The sequence below is a fragment of the Lonchura striata genome, chromosome 8, assembly GCF_050655825.1.
Source record: "Lonchura striata isolate lonStrDom1 chromosome 8, ASM5065582v1, whole genome shotgun sequence".
Lineage (NCBI taxonomy): Eukaryota > Metazoa > Chordata > Aves > Passeriformes > Estrildidae > Lonchura > Lonchura striata.
In genome coordinates, this window is record NC_140710.1 from 12,658,763 (window position 1) to 12,679,416 (window position 20,654).

General features: G+C 35.8%; 1 long non-coding RNA gene across 2 annotated transcripts in view; it reads left to right on the forward strand.

The window, feature by feature from the left end:
- Positions 1 to 20,654, forward strand: part of LOC146766749 (uncharacterized) — a 39,567-nt gene that overhangs the window by 4,724 nt on the left and 14,189 nt on the right. Inside the window, exons 3-4 of one of the 2 annotated variants that reach the window (XR_014957052.1) lie at positions 1 to 7,533; positions 9,269 to 20,654. The exon at positions 9,269 to 20,654 is cut by the window's right edge and continues 14,189 nt beyond it. This is a non-coding gene — a long non-coding RNA (uncharacterized LOC146766749). The other variant, XR_014957051.1, reaches the window with a different exon arrangement.

Here is a 20,654-nt window from a genome sequence, read left to right on the forward strand (position 1 = left end):
AAAACTCTAAGGAGAGGAACTGGGAGGAAAGACCTTTTGTGGAACAGTGAGCATCAAAATCCTGATTCCTCCTTGCCTCTGCCTCTTAAACAGGTAAGCACAGAACGAAGGGCACGGCATGCTCAGAGCAGAGAAGAGTTGAAAGAAAACTGCAAATTCATATTTCTCTGTCCTGCTCTGCTGCTTGCAGATCAAGTGCAAAGTACAAAATAGGATTCTGAGCAAAAGACACCAATTTAATAGAAATCATTGCTGGTACATTGTCATGGACAGCTACAGACTCTTATATGGGACTGTGACATGGGCATTAGGTTGGTGACATTTCTTTTATATGTCTTGGAGTAGAAGTGGCCTTTGCTTTATTAGCAAATATATGTGTAATTCTTTTCACTGAGGCAATTATGCAAAATATTGAGCATATAAAAGTACTAAAGTATTTTTAGAAGTGACTGCATGTGCTCTGCTAGGTCTGAAGAATTGTAATTTACTACATACAAAAAAAGAACATAGTAAATGTTGTCTCACATTCTCAACTTCTCATTTATATACTGCATTTAAACATTCTGAATTTTATTGTAACTATTTGGCACCAAATCTTACATGCAATAAGCCAAATATGAACTTGTACTGTTTCCTCATTTCTGCTGTTATATCTGTGCTAATCTCTAGCCTGTGCATGGCTCCTCCTTTAAGCTATTTGTGGTTTTTAGAGACTTTTCTAAGTTTCCAGTAATGCTGAATAGCTGTTTATAAAATTCCAAATTCTCCAAGGCCTTTTTTGAATTAGTTCTTCAAGATACTATGCTTTGATGGCTCCATCCATTTTCATATATATTATGTGGTAAAATAAACCACTGAATTTTTCTAATCTTTCATTTTTCTTATTAAAAATGCATTATTTTCTTTTTTTCTTTTCTTCCCCCCACAAACTATTTTTCTCATTATACTTGAATTCTACTTCAAATCCTTCAACCCACTGTTAATTTTTTTTCTTTTGATAAGATGGAACATATTTGTCTCAGTTTCATCTCGGGTTTTCAGAGAGAGGGGAACTATGTATAAGAATTTTCCAATAAGTGGAAACTAAGTTCTTTAAACCTTTTACTTGTTCCTTCCAGAATGTTGATTGACCAAAACCAGTTCAACATAGTTATAATGCCTTCTCTTATTTATTTCCTTGTTGCATGTATAAACCCTTGCTGCTACTTGAATACCTGATATTTCACTGGGGCTCAGACTTGTGCAGCATTATGAAACAAATGCTTGGAAACAGGAGCTTCCAAGAATGTTTGGAATGATTGTTTGATTAAGTAACATGGTCCATTAAACCTCTTTATCTCTTCCTCCAGATTTTACCTTTTCTTCCTATTCCTTTTTTCTCTTGCATTTAAATTCTGTTTCATATATTTTCTTGTCTTCTGTTAACCTTTCATTTTCTACTTTCAGTTCTAATATTTTACTACCATATTTCCCCATTTCACACTCCTTTTGTATTTACCTTAAAATATCTCCTAAGAATTTTAACCTCTAATTTTAGTTTTCTTTCACTGTCCCAGATCAACTAAAATTCTGGATGCCAGATTTTCTGTATATGAAAAAAGAAAATATATTTTCCTTAATTTTGTAAGCATCTCCCCTGTGAGAGAGAAAAGGCTGAGATAAGGAAAAGGAAAAAAGAAGTAATCTTTACTTTATTTAAATTTAGTAGTCAGAGGAAAACTCTGAAGGAAAAGTGGCACCAGGCTGATACAGATTGCCACGAAATTAGCCTGTGGAATCTTGTACCTTTCACAGACTAACCATGAACCACTTCTTTCCCCCATTAAAGCAAGGGAAGGGAAGTGCAACAGAACTAGTCCTTGACATGGCTCTGATTAGAATTTACTGCAAAACTGACTCCAGAGCTCTCAGCAGCTTGGCAGATGACTCAAGGAAAACTGTATGTGAAACCAGAGAGAAATAGCTACAGGAAATCTATATTAAGCCAGATAACATGACTAGGCTTTTAATGAAAAAAGCAACTAGCTTCTGGTTGATTTTTTTGTCACTATATGTATGATTCTTGTAGTTTGAATTAGGATGAAAATGTAACTACATAGTGAATTACTTGCCTGGTTCCTGGCCTTAATTTATGACAGCATCAATATACTTCAGAACTATTTTACCTCTGACATTTAAATGAAATAACAATTCCTTCTGTTTTATTAAAAAAAAAAATCATACTTGTCCTGTACTTAACCAAATTCTGCTCAGTTTAGGCCCATCTGCTATTAGAACTCAAACAGTTTTACTTTGTAGATATCATTGTATGTATTTTTATAAATAGGAATGGCTTTGATGCTTTCAGAAATTGCTCAGGGAGTTTGGATTCTCAATTAACATTTGCTTTCATGGGAGCTAGACAACATTTTAATTCATTTTTACATAATTTTTCAAAAAGCTTCAGTGCATAAATTTAGCTATAATCTGTAAGAACTATCATCTAACACAGTTCCAAACCCCACACATAATATCTAAGTCCCTATTCCACCCCTAGACACACATGGCTCATAACAGAAACTGTTATTAGGAAATCTTTTCATGGGTCACCAAAGTAACTTTTACTTGATCATGGTGTCTATCACTATTGATTGTTCAGTTTTTCTACTCAGTAGATGGATTTTAAAGAACATCTAAAGGGGTCTCAAATTTTTGTTGTCTAGAATGGTTGAAGTGCACTTACTGAGTCCATTTGGCAGTTAGCTAAAGCCAAAACAAATAAGTGGACTTATGCAAGCATGGTTTTCACTAATGGGACAAAAGTAAAGTAAAAAAGGAAGGGATAGAGTTATTCCATAAGCAGTAGGACCAATGATGTCTCTTTCCTTACAGACATCTTACCTTTTCCAGTGATTTTGTATTTTCTGTATTCAGAGCATCTCTTCAAAACAAAACCCCGCCTTGGAAAGTTAAATTCAAAGTCTTTTCCAGAAATGGCTATCAGCCAGTTTCAAGTCTGTAGGAAAAGATGCTGAAAGAACTCACAGTTCACTATCACAAGGTTAAGAGCAGTGCTGATTAGGGCTTTCTTTCCTTCTACATTTCAGTAAGCTGTGATGATCCACAGTCATTCTAGGACTAAGAATTCCCAAATGGTCTATGTTTAAGTCATCTGCCTATACTGAGAAAAATGCTACTGCCTTTATTAAAACAGATCAGTCATGCTTGCCACAACTAGAGATAGATCAAAAGGAAAAAAGGGGAAAAATAAAGGAAGAAAAACTTGTCAAATCTTAAAAATTCTGACTATTTTTTTATTTTTTTTTCTTTCAAGTCTTTCCTCAGAGACAAGGCAAATATTGGTTTATAATATATGAGAAATTGTGAGAATCTATAAATGTGGCCATACACTAAGCATGATGGAATTTACTGCTGCTGCACTGCCTGTCTCAGACACACAGTAGGTTGCCCACTTTTCAGCACAGAGCAGTTACATTTTCTCAGTTGGGAGCACAACATTATATGCAAGACTACGTTTCTCAGAAGTCCATTTCCTAGGTTTAGGCAGTGTGGACCTCATCACTTCTGTATTAAGAACACATGATAAGGTATAACATGGCCATGACCATCCAAATCCCTTTTTATCAGTAATGTTAACAATCTCACTGCCAAAAATGTCAAATAGAGCAGCAACAACAGGAACTTTTGGAGGAAAGTGACATTTCTACTCTTTTGGTACATTAGCTCCTTTTGAAATGCCACAGAGCATGCACAGAGCTGGTGAAATTTAATAAAAAATTACTTATGCAAAACATAAAAACGACAGAGAAGGTTACAGTTGAAAGTTAAGAGAAGTTAAAATATATATATCAGGTCTGGGAAGCATCTAATTAAAAAAAACCCAAAAAACCCAAAAATAGGTTTCCTCTGGGACAAATAGAAATCAACAACAATACTTTAGTCAGCCCAATTCTATTCAAGTGAAAAAACAGGAAATAGCTTCATGGGTGGCCAAGATACAAAGACCTGTCCTTCAATCCAACAAATGGCCAAGAATCCTAAACAGGAATGCATAGTAGAAAATAAACAACTTGTGAACGTGAGCAGTAGCAGCTGGAATCAGGCTGTTCCCAACCCTTTAAAAAATCCAAGATGTAAATAGTTCAGAGGAATAAATCTCTAAAGCACAAGTGATCAGTACATGGTTAATACTTGAATTACCAGGTGTCACATAACAATTTAAGGCAGAGCAAGGAACCATGGGTAGTCTGAGACACAGAGAACAGGGGCAAGTTGAGGAACGTGATAAAAGAATGATCCCAATACTGTTAGTGTTCCTGCAATGACTGAGAGTTTCAGAGGAAGCTAAAACCACCAGGACTACTCACACTGAGAGAAAAACACCAGTCAGAAATACTCCTTTTTCCTTACTGGCAGTCATGGAGACTTACTGGGGTTGAGTGTCTCTTGATATTAATGGAATTTTTTAAAATTTTTTTTAATTTGTCTCAAATAAATTAGAAAAAAACTCTGCTATATTTTATTAAAAATAAAGTCTGCTTTCCAAAGTTGTTGGAGTTTAAGAATTTTCCATGATGTAGATATTCGCTACAGGATAATAGAATGGGTTTATGTTTACCATAAATGACTCACTATTTAAGCTCTGTCTTATGAAGGCATGAAGAGCTGCCTTCAGAGGTGCCATAATACATGTCCAGTACCTTCCTCATCATAAATTAGGAGGCTCCACTCCCATAGATCTTGGGAATAAGCAGCAATGAGGGAGATCTGATTCCTCCCACTGCCAGACCCAAACCCCCCTAAGATTCAGAAAATCCTCTTTAGCACCTGTTCTATAAAACACTGATCTTGTGACTAAAATTAGGGTCACCTGTATCAACTGAAGCAAAAGCTATCTCTTGATAGATATTTGATTCCTTGACAAATGACATTAAAACTTTTTGCAAATACTTAACAAGGGGCTTGTTACTTTAGCATTAGAAAGAAGTTACTTCACATGGAAAATGTATTCATGCAACTATATGTTAAATGGAAAAAGTTCACAAATGAATCTGGAAATATATGGGTTCAATGTGAAATGGAATCTATGTGTCCATCCTCTATCACTACTTCATAAACTAGCAACTCTAGTATATAACATTTTTGGAAACTTACTGAGTCTTAGAAATGGACATTTCCAGGTGTCTGTAATGATATTTAGAGAAAGACAAGTGGGAAGCATCAGATAACTTTGTGTAGACTGTTAGGTGCAAAATCCATCTACAGTAATTTTCATTTACTGTAATCCATCCGTCAATCCCACTTCAATTCAGACACTGTTTTTATTGGAAGAAGAGAGAATATTAAGCTTGACATTACGTAAACCATTATTAGCACTTTTAAAGGATGGAGGAACATAAAATTATTTAAAATATTGATAAATACTAAGTAAGTTTTATTCAATTGTGGTAAAATAGAAAAAGATGGACTGCAAATAGAATAATAGAATATGTTGAGTTAGAAGAGACCTATCAGGATCACTGAGCCCAATTCCCATGCACAGGACATGCCACGAGTCACACCACGTGCCTAAGAGCATTGTCCAAAGGTTCTGGAGCTCCATCAGGCTGGTGCTGTGGTCACTGCCCTGAGAGCCTGCTCCAGTGCCCAGCCTCCCTCTGGGTGAGGAACCTTTTTCTAATGGCTAAACTAAACCTCCCCAACACAGCTCCAGGCCATTGCCTCAGGCCTGTCAGTGTCACAGGAGGAAAGAGGTTGATGCTTGCGCCTCCTCTTCACCTCGAGAGGAAGCTGTGGCTGCAGTGAGGCCTCCCCTCAGTCTCCTCTTCTCCACGCTGACCTCAGCTGCTCCTCATATGGCTTCTCTTTCCAGACCCTTAGCCATCCTTGTGTCCTTCCTTTGGATGTCTTCAAGAGCTTAATATTTTTAGTAATTCTCTTTTCTAATTAGGTTAGAAAGTTAGAGTTGAGAGGAGCTGAGGGCTTAATTTATTTGAATTATTATAATCTAAAAAGCAACCTTTGATGTCAAGATGTTCATATTTGTACCGTGGCCTGACCAGAAGTAGGAAGCAAAGTGGGAAAATGAAAAACAAGTCAGTGAGATACAAAGCTCTTTTGAAATTTGTGGGGAAATTAGGAAAAAAAAAAGATTTACTGTAAGCTTTTAGTGTCAATTTAGATTCTGCCCTTATTTTAGCTAAAGCCATTCAGCCATCTGATATATTGGAAAGTGATGTTTTCAGGATGAATGGCAGAACACACCTGCAAGGAGCAATTCTGACTTTTTGTAATGCCAAGAAACATTTTATGAGTGATTAGGGTTCAGTTAGTAACTATTCAACCTAGGCCTTTTTGGTTAACTGAAGCATACTGACAATTTGAGTTTCTCAGAAATACAGATGGACAAGGTCAGTACATCTCTGTTTTTCATCCAGGCAGTCAGGTAGAAAATTAGCCAACTGAACTCCATAACTCCATCTGCCTTTTAAATTTTTTTTTTTCACTTTCTTCTAAAAATCTTTTCCCTCCTCTCGTAATTTGGCTTGTGGATAAGCATTCAGCTTACTTTTACTTTTCACTTTTAGCTTTTTTCTGTCAGCTGATATTGTCCTATCATAGTATTCCACAATCATTTTGCTTTGCTTTTTGCACTAGTGGCTACAGATTTTAAATCAAAGTCATTAAGTTGTTGTGCAATTTTTAGACATATGACCACCAATGCAAAGGTCAGGTCACTGATTTTTAAGAGAAACTGCTGAGTTATACTTTATTGAGTAAAGAGAGCCTATGCAAGACTTGCATAGACTTTGCTTGAAATTCTTCAGTAGGAAACACCCCTACATTGACAAAAAGTGTGAAGTTAGATGGATTTAAATGTATCAGCCATAAATAGAAAAAAGACTTTCTTTTTCTGGCCTTATACTGGGACCAGAATATATGATACACAGCAGTGACATGACTCATGTGAGACTGAGAAATTGAAGTATAGTTCCTGATTTAAACAGATAAAGACATTGAATCATTGTGTCCCATGGGAATTTTCTAACTATTTTGAGTAATTGCCATTTTGTGGTTCTTAATAATTTTCTCTCTCCTCCTTCTCTGTTTCTCCTGCCTCATCTTCATTTCATTGTAACAGAGAATTGAATTTTTTCTTAAATGTCATATTTAATATAGAAACCTTGATACTAAGCATGTTTATATCTCCACCCACAGATGTTCTATCAAACATCATGGTTTAAGCAGTTCTTATATTAAGTACCAACTCCTCTGCAAAGGACAGATATTTCTCGACAGTAATGATTGTACTTGGCACTGGTGAGGCCACACCTCAAATCCTGTGCTCAGTTCTGGGCCCTCACTGCAAGCCAGACTTTGAGGAGCTGGAGCAAGCCCAGAGGAGGGCAACAAAGCTGGTGAAGGGCTTGGAGCACAAATCCCATGAGGAACAGCTGGGGGAGCCTGGAGAAAAGGAGGCTCAGGAAGAATCTTATCTTTCTCTGCAACAGCTTGAAAGGAGGCTGCAGCCAGGTGGGTGTTGGCCTCTTCCAGGTAACCAGTGATAGGAAAGAGGAAATGGCCTCAAGCTGTGCCGTGGGAGGTTTGGATGGGATATTAGGTACAATTTCATCACCAAAAGGCTGGCAAGAGCTGCAACAGGCTACCCAGGGAACTGCTTAAGTCACCATCCCTGGAGGTGTTTAAAGGGTAGTAACTGTCCTGGATTAAGGATTAGACTTCATGATCACAGGGATCTTTTCCAACTGAAATAATTCTGTGATTTTGAAACTAATGTAGGGATAATATTTTTTGTCTTCAGGGTGTGCTGCCATAGAATCCTTCAATAATAACCTTTATGTTAGTCATCAGCAGCTTCTTAAGAATCTGCATTTAGGTAGCCTCATCTTGCTCTCTAGCAGCGCTTCCCATTTGGACTACTTCTTCTTAATGGACTACGTAATTCTTTCTCATCATAATCTTAAAATATCCAAAATAAGTGATGAAAAATCATGAAATACCACTAAACCATTTCTGAGCTCTACTTCAGAAAACAACATTGAACAGAGTATAAGTATTAAATAAAGAGAATGGGACAGTAGTAATCAAATTAATCACGTCACAATTTATCATAAGGATATCAATAATACAAAAGCTATACTTTTTCTGGAAATGGGGAGTCTTTAAGTTACACAAACATTTTTTGGTGTGTACCTCTTCTGAAGGAGAGAAATTAACACCATACTTAATAAATGCAATAAAACCCTATAAAACATAATGATAACAGTTTTAGGGAGAAGGAACTTGCTACTTTAATTTAAATTGCAACACATTTTTAAAGTTCCTGACCCCTAATATAAAAGTTGTAAATGTTCTACTTTTATGCAGGGTAAGAAAGTAGTCACAAAAAAAGACACTAAATGAGATCTAAAATAACTTCTCTGCATCAAAAATGCATTTTCAGACTGCAATATACCCAGTGAAATCCTGGTAATGATCCTTTTCAGAGGTGGAAAGGTGCCATTTTAAATCTGCAGGGTTTTTTAAGATAAAGAAACTTTAGCTCATCCCACAGCATAATCTGCTTCTGGTCTTGAATATGTACACATTTTTTCTAGATTTCAAATTTGTGGAAAAGGCAGGGAAAGGCACTGACTGAGTTGTTTTTAAAAATAACTTTAAAGTGCTAAGAATTTGCAATCTTACAATAACTTCCATGGGAACTGGGTTAACACGGGCCAGATCAGGAGGCTAGGATGAATAAAAAATTATTTGTAACATTTTATATCATACTATATAATTTCTTACATGATTAATTTTACCACTGTGTAATATGACTGTTATGACTGTTATGACTGAATATTACCCTTTACACTCATCTACATACAATATCATATGTTCTGTTTTCACATTTTAAAGAAAAAATGCCCCAGTGTCAGGATGAAAACCAGCACTATTTGCTAATTTGATGAGCCAATACAGTTATTATTCACCAGAAACATCCATGCTTCTCTGGTTCTCTGTTGAGGAATGTCAGAAGCAAACAGCCAAACTCTCCTGCCTCAGGATTTATAGAATTGCATCTATTCAACAGTCACAAATTTCCAAGTGTGTTTGTCTTTCTAGCCAAATACGCTGCCTTATTATCCTGCTAGAATATATCAAAATTCAGTGAGGGAAGAGGAATTCAGGCACAACAGGTATCTTGTTTCACAGGAGGAAATGCTGAAAAGTGAGAGGGAATTACGTTCTCTGTTGTATGTTTCAGCTGTTCTTGATCTGTACATTGCACAAGAAACTTTGTCAATGCTTCTGTGAACGGACCAAAGCAAAGGTTTCTGCTTCCCTTTGCAATGCATGCAGGCCTCCCCAATGTATTTGTTTATCACAAAACACAAAAACATCTTAAGGAGACTGTTCCATGCTGGCTGATGAACAGATGTTTAGGTTTGAATTGTAATAAAAAGCCTGGTTTTGAATGTGATTGGGACAGCAGTTATATATCATAATGTATTGGGAAGAATCCAGAGGGAGATGGAATAGAAACTGGTAAGTAAAGTCTCTCCTTTTTCTGAATTTAATTAAAGAATGATTTTAGATGTGTATGAGTTTATGAGTTTTATGCATATGAGTTTAGATTATCTTTAAGGACATAATTTAAAGATAGTACTGTTAAATTCACCAAATACAGTAAATGTGAATTTTTCATTACTATGGAAGGAGAACCAGCAATGCTTTTCTTTCCATTTGAGTTATTAATGTAACTGTGGGATTCTAATATCAGAAACTGCATTTTCAGAAAGTGAGTAGAATGGCCCTGCTGAAGATAACTATTTAAAAATATCAGGTTGCTCTCCAAACCACATGGGAAAAGCACAGATAATGTAATATTATTTTTACAAATGCATTCATTACAAAGTATATATCTTAATCTACTGCGTGTTCATCAGACTGTATGTTCAGCACAATTTTTCTCATTTTGATTAAATGTAGTCATCTTTTATATCATCATTTCTGTAGTGAAAAAGAACATTTGACAATTTATTATAGGATTAGAAAAAATTAACCAATCCTATTAGTAGAGCTCTGTGATGGTCTTGTCTGCATTTTTAAAAAATCAAAGTTTTTGCTGTCCTTACACAACTGTACATAAATTTACTCAGGGGAAAACTGAAGCAACATAATTATTTGAAAGATTTATTTCTATTAGAAGTTTAAGCAATAGCTCAGGTTTTTTCCATTTTTTAAATGTAAATATATTGCATAAAAACAAAAATGGAAAATTAGAAATGTTGAAGGTGAACTGAACTTATCAAGCCATCCAAAGTATTTTGACTGAGGCAATACCAATTTCTATTAGAAGTTCCATTTCTATTATTTTCACCTGGATTTACAAAATTTAGGAATTTTGGAAATTAAATAGTTTTACTGAATTATTAATTCACTGAATTAATAGTTCAAATTATCAGGCTCCTCAGTAAGCTCACAGTTCAGCAATGTCACATTCTGCTTCAATCTGCAATGGGCTGCTTATTTTGACTCTGCTTTAGCATGGAATCTTCTGGATCAGGAGATAAAAATCAGCTCAACTCTTGAGTTTACATCTAATCAGAGTATTTTGAGGCACATATTTTATTCCATCTCTATCCAGAAAAAATATCACTTACAGAAAAGGAATGTAAAGTATTTTTCTAATTAATATGAATTTCAAATTGATTCTGAAGCTACTGAAATGCCTGCTACTATCTGTGTTTTCTGAATTGTGCATCAATAAAAAACAGTGACATTGATAGCTTTGTTGTATGTGGGACATGGGATGTTATAATTTGTATTTTCACAGTGAAGTGCTCTTTGGGTACATTTTTTTTGGAGAGCACAAGAAATCTTTGGTTACAATACAGATGAAAAATCACATTTAAAATATTCCATTTGAAAAATCTGAATGTGTTTGTAAGGAAACATCAGCTATTATCAGAATCCTCTGAAGTTCTACAAAACAGTCTAATACATGAAAGTCAACATTTAATATGCTATAGTCTCATGTTTCCGTGCAGTAGCTCCAAGGAAATCAATTTTTCAGCTTGAGGGTGTTTTGATTTGGTGCAGTTCTGTAACATTCATAAATGTTATCCAGAACGCCTTCAAAAATAACACAATTTAATAATCACAAGTGTTCCTACTCTGTCTTCATAGCACTGTTAAAATATCATGACAATGAGATTTATCAGATTTCATGGTACTACAATGTGCACTGAGCTATTTTTGGCAAGGTTTTAATATGACTAAAAGTGAATGAACTGAATTGGAAACTTTAACAAAACTTTGCATGAAAGTTTTGTGATGTTTTCAAAAGTAATTCTGCCCTCTTCACAGCTGAGATATGATCAAATTGGAATCATGTGATAAACTCTGCATTTGTGCTCCAGGGTATTAAAATTTTAAAATGTTCTCCTGAATCTGGCTGAGGGATGAAATACTTTGGTGTAGGAAGCATCCTGGGCTGTTTCAGATGGTGGTGACAACAATTGCTGTGAAAAGACTTTTGCAGTTAATGGATTATGATGTTTTCTCCCTCATAATAAACATAGGTAGGTATAGCTTAATCTTCAGGCTCTTAAATCAGCAATTTGCCAGCGTGCCCCTAAAATCACAGTGAGTAGATGGAGATGCTATCAAGGGCCTCAGATTCCATTCTCTGGATCTGTGGAGGCATCCATATCTTCTCACTGACTGCAAGGATGGTAATGAACTGAAAACAGGCTCAGTTCAGAGCCCAAACACAGCTCTGATGGGTCTTTGCCCTACAGTTTAATAGGGAGAGATTTCCTTGTCCTTTATTCTGCTAAAGCAGTGCTGCAGGCAGGCAAAACGTTGATAATCTGTCCCCAAAAGTCCTAACAATCAATAAGTAAGAGGGAGTTTTGTTTTAAAGTATGAATCAAAAGCTGTACGAGAAAGTATAAATGTTACATTTTAGGCTTTGCTTTGTGGGATAGTGAAGTCAATGATGGTCACAGATTCTGGGACATCAAGATTTTCCCTTAAGTGCCTGGAGGCAGAAGGTGCCTTGAAGCTAATAACAGAAAAGTAGTGACTGACAGAAAAAAAACAATCCCAGGACAGAGGCATTTACCATAAGACACTCTAGTTCTTTGTCTGCAGGTCTATGCTTTAACTACATACTGAATAAGCAAGGTCAGTCTACATTGTCTGCATCTTCCACTTGTTCTTGTCACAGAAATAGATCTCTCTAACCTTCTTTCTACTTAAATGAAAGCCTTTTACTTCTTTTTTTTTTAAATTATTTTGTAATGTTTAAGGAGGCAGAGTTCTGTGCTTGTAGAAATTGCAGTTAGAAAACAGGAACACAGATGATAAAAGGAAAAAGCCACACATAATACAGAATTCATTTTCATTAAAACAGTACCTCCATAAGCCTTTAGAACTAATGCCATGGAAAACCTTTCAGTGAATTTACTGATGTTTTCAATTGGTTGAAAATATTGCATTGCTAAGAAAATGAAATGATGTGAAGTAACTTGTACATGATTTTTTGTTTACTTGTACTTTTTATTCAGCATTTTGAAAATGTAAGTAATTATATAAAATTAATGTTGTTCCAAAAATCACAGGTTTTAACCAGCCTGTTGCATATTCTGCCTTTGAGAAGGAGCTGATCATTTTCATGCTGTATATTTGCCTTATAGTTCAATTGCGTGTAGAGAATTTTGATTTTTGATTAGCATGAGAAGACAAAACATATTGTACAACTTTAAGTGTAATATTCTGTGACTTCTGTCACTCATGGATTATATAAAAACTGCGAATATACAAAAAATAATTTTAAGTTTTGTGGTTTGACTCACTCAGCCTAAACTGTGGTGCAGAGAGCTCATAAATGTCTGGATCCAGATATCCTATTCCAGCTGTGCTTTAACTGCAAAGGGGACTGAGACATAGACACAGACCATTGTCTATCTACCACACCATGGTTTTCCTCCAACAGGGAATGCAGAAATACAAACCATCAAATGATCACAGCTCTCTTCAGTAGGCTTATTTTCTGGGCTGTTGGGACACTGGGATAGGGAATTACTAGGGAAGTCAATTCCCTAATTGACTAGGGAATTACTAGTCAATCACCTGACTTGCAGTATATTGTCACAGTGAAATAATCTAGGATTTTTTTAAAGGAAGTGTGGGGCACTTCCCCCTAAAGTAATTTTCAAGGCAGTAATAACAATATTTTTACAATATTTTAAAATTAAACTAATTTTCTTTATCTTCCATTTGCACTTTAGTCTTATCCTCAAATACTATGGGATTGTTAGAGGATTTTTTTCACAATGATAAAACATGGAATTTAGAACTTTTCTATCAAATCCACTGACTGTTTTGTCTGACTAACCTGACCCAAAAGCCTTTCTCTGGAGAACATTTTCAAAAGCCTTAAATTGACAAACACTTTTGCGCTTGCACTGTTTCTACCTGTGAAATTTAGCAAACCTATCATTTGGACAGAGGTTCTTGCAAGTAACAACTTCACCTTTAAAATTATATCACATGTCCAAAGCATAACTGAAGATAAAATGCTTTGGATGCTTTTGTTTCTTTGAAGCTGTAATTTTGATCTTCTTCTGGAAGCAGATTAGTATCCTATGTACCCTTGTGTATATCTCAGTGTGTCTCTCCTAAATACCTACAGCACAATTCCTAATTTAGAGGAATTTATTTGAGCATTTAGATTGGAACTGGGCTTTTGTGATGGTTAATGTCTTGGTAACAGTTGCTCTTGTATTGTGTGTGCAGCTTGGTTACCTTCTGCCATTTCTGTGATGAAGCCTTGGAGTAAGATGCTTCAGTCTGAAAACACTGTCCCAGCAGATTCTATATTATATCATATATGCAATTAGTATAGACTACTTTTTGGTTTTTTTGAAGTGATCCTGCAAGCTGGTGAAACCATTGATGTAGGAAGGTGGGTAGATAGCATGGTATTTGAAAAGAGGTCTTATAGTGAGTCTGATTCCCAGCAGGCACTAACTATTGGACACCAGGTAAGTGATATTTTTTTGGCACAGAGAGACTTCAGTGGGGTATGAATGACTGACACTGGCCGTGTTCTTACACTGACAATATGCTCTGGATCAAAACTCTCTTCCCTGGCACATATAAAAGCCTGATTAAATGTCATATTTAGTTAGAGCAGAGTATTTTGGTAAAGAGAGGAAAGTAAACTCTTGTCTCTCTGTAGGAGCTGGTGATCAGGAGAAATGACTTATTGTGTCAGCCATTAAAGGGAATTTTCCCTCAGTGCAGCTGCTAGAGGATTTTCTACTGAGGTAAATGCAATCAGTACTGCTAACATAGCCACCACTGAGACACCTCAGCTGCCTCTGATCATAAGGTTGGATTCAAAGAATGCTGAATAAATGGAAAAACCTTGCTCAGAAGTCTCAGGCAAGTGGTTATAAAATATCAAAATCCACAGCTCAGATTCGAGTCTTTTGTTTGCACTGGAGTAGCACTGAGCAGACAAGTGCAGTCTCCACAAGTTTATACAAGTGCCAGGTCCTTAAGGGCAGTGGGGAAAAAGATTGCTGCTGTACTCTGTGTACAGACTTCATTTAGACCTTCCACAGAAATGGTATTTGACCTCCTAAATGCAGAAAAAAATCTATTTCTTGGGCGCTGAATTCACATTTAATCCTAGCACAAACTGCCTGACGGAGTTCAAGAAGAATTTGGACAATATTTTCAGGTACATAGTGTAGCTCTTGGAAATGATCCTGTGCAGGGCCAGGAGCTGGACTCTGTGATCCTTGTGGATCCCTTCCAACTCAGCTTATTCTGTGATTCTGTGAAGTTCAGTGATGATCAACATCCATGCAATCGGTCATTGCACCTCTCTGCAGTGCCTTTTAATTAGCCTAATTGCATACAAACTGCAGACCACACACTGCCCACACTGCACATCACTTACTAATACAGTGAAACAAAGCACCTGTCATAAGCAACACAGCAGTTTACAGAAAGGACATGAAAATAAATAAAAAAGGAAAAGTAACAAGATACTAATTGTCACTGTTGCAATTTTATAATAAGAGGCTCTTTATTTTCTAGATAAATGGCAGAGGTTTAATGAACAAACACCCAAATATCTTTTTATAATCATTAAAAAAAACCAACAAAAAATCAACCAAAACCAACCAAAATGAATTTTTTCTTTTTTATGTGGGAGTACTAGTTAGGTTTTGTCAGAGTGAAGTGTCTCATTATCACACAATATTTTCTTATATATATATAGTGTCTTATTAACAGTGCCTGCTCTGTATGTTTTGTTTTGTAACTTCTGGCTGTCATTTATCCACACTGTGCCTGCTCAGCCCTCCCATCCTGCTCACACCAGCCTGCTAAAACACCACAGTTTGCTTTGTCCTGGCTCTTTTAGTGATATTCTTTTTCTCTGTCAATTCCCTCCTCATTCTCACTGCCTGCTGTGTGATGAGCTCACAGTGCTGGGGTGTTTTAGGAGAGGAATGGAACCTGTAAGCTCAGTCCAATTTGAACCTGAACTCTTTCAAATGGTTCTTCCACAAAGAGACTTCCCTGATTTTGTTAAGCTTAGAGACAGAGAGTAGCACTGGTGACACAGAGAGTACTAATAATTTGATGAAAGGAAATTTGTTTCATCTAGCTCCCATTTCATTTATACATATTGGCAGTTCTTCTACATGGATAAATACTTTCTTTTATGTAAATTCAATGGCTGAGACTTGTGTGGGAGCACAGAAAAATGATTAATCTAGCGCTGAAAGCATCAACTTTTTGGAGAGGATCCAGAGTGACAAGTGTCATTCTATAGAACATTATGTTAAAAAATGAGGGACCACTCCTATTCACAAATCCTAGCATGGCCTCACTACTTGTAAAAGAAAAGAGCAGCATTTTTCATTTTGCTTATCTCTACTTTAAATACAACATATTGAATGGGACCCATTATTTCCAGTAATTTTCAAGTTTTCTTCCAGTCTTCCTGTTTCTAATTCTACACCAGACATCCACTTGAACGATATAAGCCATCTGTAGTTTATAAAACACCTCTAAGCTATTGTTTTAAAGTTTTATACCTTTTAATGTTTTCCTATTTATTTCCTGCTGATATCAACACATATGCTGCCAAAAGCAATCTTTAGTGGATACTAACATATTCATATTGAACACTTGATCCAGAAATTTTGTAGATAATAGGCAGAGAGAACATCTGTGAGAAGCAGATAATTTTTAATATTTATGGATAGCTCATTTCCATGTTGTAATCCTTAAGATGGGAGCGGGTTTGTAAGGCTCTGTGCAATGCAAGACATTTTTCTATATTCCCATCATGGTTAGGTAATGAAGGGAGAAGTGGCTCTGAAGAGAGAACTCCAACAAGTTTATTAATTAATGATGGAGAAAAGATCTCTACCATTACTTGAATGAAATACAGAATAATTGTGCAAAAAGGAAGATATTCAACATGTTAATACTCAGGATAATTTTTCAAACTAGACAGTGAAATCTAGAGCTCTGCTCAACAAGTAAATAAATAAGAATAATTAATTGTTTTCTGAATTTCTAAATAGACAGCTTTTATTTTATAAACTATAAGGGCCAGCAATATACTCAAAACATTACCTCAGCTTTAATAAAGATTTAAAAATTATACTTCATTGACAATTAAGTCAGTAGCCCTTTCCTTGTCAATGGCTTGAAATTCTATACGATTATTTCAATCGATATAGAAAAATCACCCACCTGAGACAAAACCACTTTCTTACAGAATTTTATTCCTACAGCCATGGATGTAAAAGTGGAGATTCAGAAACCTGGCTTATGAAGATAGTGAAGATGTGTAAAATTGAAACTAGAATTCTAGTCCTTATTTATTGTCACATTAATTTTGCATGGGTTTGTGAACACTATAAATCATAAGTGATTTTCACCTACTATTTTTTCATTCCTGCTTTCAACAACCAAAAGTACACCTGATGGAAACCTCTTCCTTTTCACTTATAGGCATAAAAATTGTTTTATCTTTGATACCTAAATGATGTTTCACTTAATAGGAGTAGCACCTTGTCTAGCACATTATCTCTTAACAAAAGTGAAGAACGAATGAAAAACCAAGTTGAAAATCCTATTTTGGAGCATCTCCTTGTAGGTCATATGTTAATCAAACATGTTTAATTTAAAATTTAATTTAATTTAATTTAAACTTTTGGCAAAATTTACACTTTTCTGATAAAAGGAAGTAGAATCTGTTTACCTTGGCAATTCAGGATGGATTTTTGCACTTAGGGTATGTCTGTGACCTTTTGCAAGCCACCTTGACAGAACAGGCCTAGTATCCAAAGATCAAATGGGTCAGTTTTAGCATGGATGAAAAATATCACATGATACCAATTGGAACAAAGAGGTCAATTGTTTTTTCTGAGCATTTTTGTAACAGATATTTTAGTACAATCAACACATCCATGTTTGAAATTGCATACAGATGAAATTCTTGAAGATGAAAGTGAAACCAGGTGTCTTGTACTCCAGTGCGTTCTCTATTTAAAAACAGTGAAAATGACTTCACAAACTCAAGGGTTCTCATTTGCCTTTACTGTGCCCAAGTCTTATATCTTTTTTGAAACAGTGTTCTTTCCAATAGTTCTTAGCCTGAAAGATTTAATAAAGCATACAGATATTAATAAAGCATAAAAAGCAAAAAACCAAAATCAGTAAGTAATTTGACTAACTGAAAAAACACACTATGTGGTAGAAAGTTTACACACCCTTATGAAAACTTGCGTGGAGGCTGTGAAATCTGACCCTCACTGAACCATCCTATGGCCAAATATATGTACTTCTTTATAGAGAGATACTGTCTTTTCTGAAAATCAAATAGATGAAGTTGAATATTTTTATTTTAAAAAGTATTTCATTGCTTGTGGAAATGAATAGGCTGAAGTACATATTGGGAAGAATTCCAGTTTGTACAAACAAATTCATTGACCAAATATCTCCTTCAAGGGGCATTTGCAAAAGGCTGTGACTGAGAAATACTCAGAATGCAATTAGAACGCAGTGATGAGGATCCAAACCAGAATGAACAAAGGCTGAGATGCAGGAGAAAGTTGCTATCACCATTTAAGGTTTGCTTCTCACACTCTTAACAGCTGCCTTGTCACTCACATGAAGTCTGAGTGGATTAGAAGGATTATCAAATGCAGTATGCCGTCAAATTCTGCTTCAAAGCTAATCAAAATTGGGTACACATGCAGTTTTCCAATGCCAGCATCAATCAGAGTGTGACTGATACTAACACTCCCTGAACTAACTCTAGGATGTTGCCCTACTGAGCACAGAACTAAGCATCTCAAAATTTCCATTCCCGTGAGACTCACCTGGACACAAAAAAAAAAAAAACCAAAAACAAAAACAAAACCTTCAAGCAATTCAAATTCAGATCAGTTTTTTAAAATATATGACCAAAGCCAAGTTCAATTTTCAGCAAGAATGGCACATACTGAAATATGCCACTTTCAACAAACAGTTGAGATTTCCCAGGGACACCATCTTTTCACACACCAACCTAACTGGATACTGCTTATCTTAGGGGATCAAATGAGATTCTCCTCCTCGTGTCATATCTCCAAGTAAACATGTGGTAAACAAAGGGAAAAAAACAAAGGCATCAGACCTTAGACTGAGACTGCTGCAGAATACTTGGAGCCTGGTACATGCATATGAATGTGTTTAGAATGTGTTTCAGCCTTGGCTTCATTTCAGGTTTATTCAGAATTTCTTCTGAACTTTTAATTCAGTAGCAGTATCAGCAGCTCCTCTCTACTTTTCCCTTTCACAAAGCTCTCAAAAGACAGACTGAATCTTTAGAAATATATTCTGACCCCAGCCTTTAGTGGGAAACAGAAAGGAGTGCATCCATTTAAACAGTGACAATGAACCACACAATTAACATTAAAAGAAAGGGGCAACAAAACACCTCACATTAAAGGACAAAATCTTTATGACATTGAGAGAAAGCCCACAATAAAAGTTAAATTCACAAAAATAGCAAAGCTTGTGAAATATTTATAGTTGTGAATAATATGAGGAAAATCAAGTAAATAAGAAACATTTTTAACAAATATTGAAGTCAATCAATATGTGGCTGACATCAATGATTCAGGCACCAGGAAAAGCTACCTGCACTAAAAACTGTCATGCAAACCCAAAAAACGTTAATAATTACCAGAAAATATCAAACAAGAAATCCACTGACAAATGTGGAGTTAAATGTATTAAACTAAGCAGATTTCTTAAGGATCTACAAATGTCAGCTCCTGAGTTCTGTTGCATTTGTCACTAGTACAGTTCTCTTGGCAATTAAGATTATATTTTTTCCTTCATTATAGAATTTAAAGGTGTTACTAGAGAAGTTTCCCTAGATAAATGCTTATCCCTGTTTGTGTCTTCAATGTGTATTTAGGAATCATCCAAGATAATGATACCGTTGGTGCAGTGTTGTCACATAACAAATGTGAGCCAAAAATCATATATAAGGTAAAAGCAGCAAAGCTTTATTTCCTTTGTAGGTAAAGGACTTTTGTAAGGTCTCAACAATAATCTAGTTCACAAGGCAGGTAAAAATCCTAGAAAGAACTTAAAAAGGACTTACCAAAATGATCCTGACACTAGAAAATAAATTTTACTCTGCAAGACAAATTTTGATATATTCAGTTGGTTAAAAAATAAAAAAAGGCAATGGGATTACTTTTTATATGTAGTAACAAAAGGAGATTTCCAGTAATTGAGAGCTATCTACCTTTAGTGATCAAGATGTAACAAAATCCAAGGATTAGAGGTTGAAACCGGACCTCTATTTTTTGTTTTGCCTTCTTCAACACCTATTATCAAGATTATTTTCTAGGTTCATCCAGGCATATTTCATCTAATTAATTCCTACCATTGCAAGGGCATTGGGGATTAGTTCCAGTCTTTGCCTACAGCATAGTTAAATCTCATGAGGTCTAAAATTCTTTGTTCTAATGAACACCTTTATGTGTAGAATAAAGCCTTGGTAAACCTTAATGACCTGGTGTAGATGATCTGAGGATCCCTTCTATCTTCAAACACCAGGAAACTTTGCAATCATTTCAAAAATCATATTTATTAACCTATGCTGTACTTGATATATAAGCCACCTAGCACAGGTGATCAAAGAGAGATGTCCCCCTTGAGCTAAGAGAATATTTTAGAGAAGAGAATAAGAAATAAGTGCTAGTTAACTGAAAGCACTCCCTAAATCCCTGTATCATGAAGCACTCCATTAAAATGTTACTTTGAATCTGTAACAAGCTTCAATCTAGGCAGACTGTATTCTTAGCCCCCAGCCCTGTAAGCACCTAATCCTGCAGGAATTTCACATGGGTGCTCCTGGCCTGAGGTGTGAGACCTCATTATCAGTTCTGGGGCTGCCATGGGAGAGGCCAGGTCTGCTCTGCCTCCTGGAGCACAGCACCTCGAGCGCTGAGGGATGTGCTCTGTCACACAGGTCACTACTCCTCTCCAGCTGGGAACTAATGAACTTGGCTTTTAGTACTGGTAAATGAAAACTAAGCCTTCCT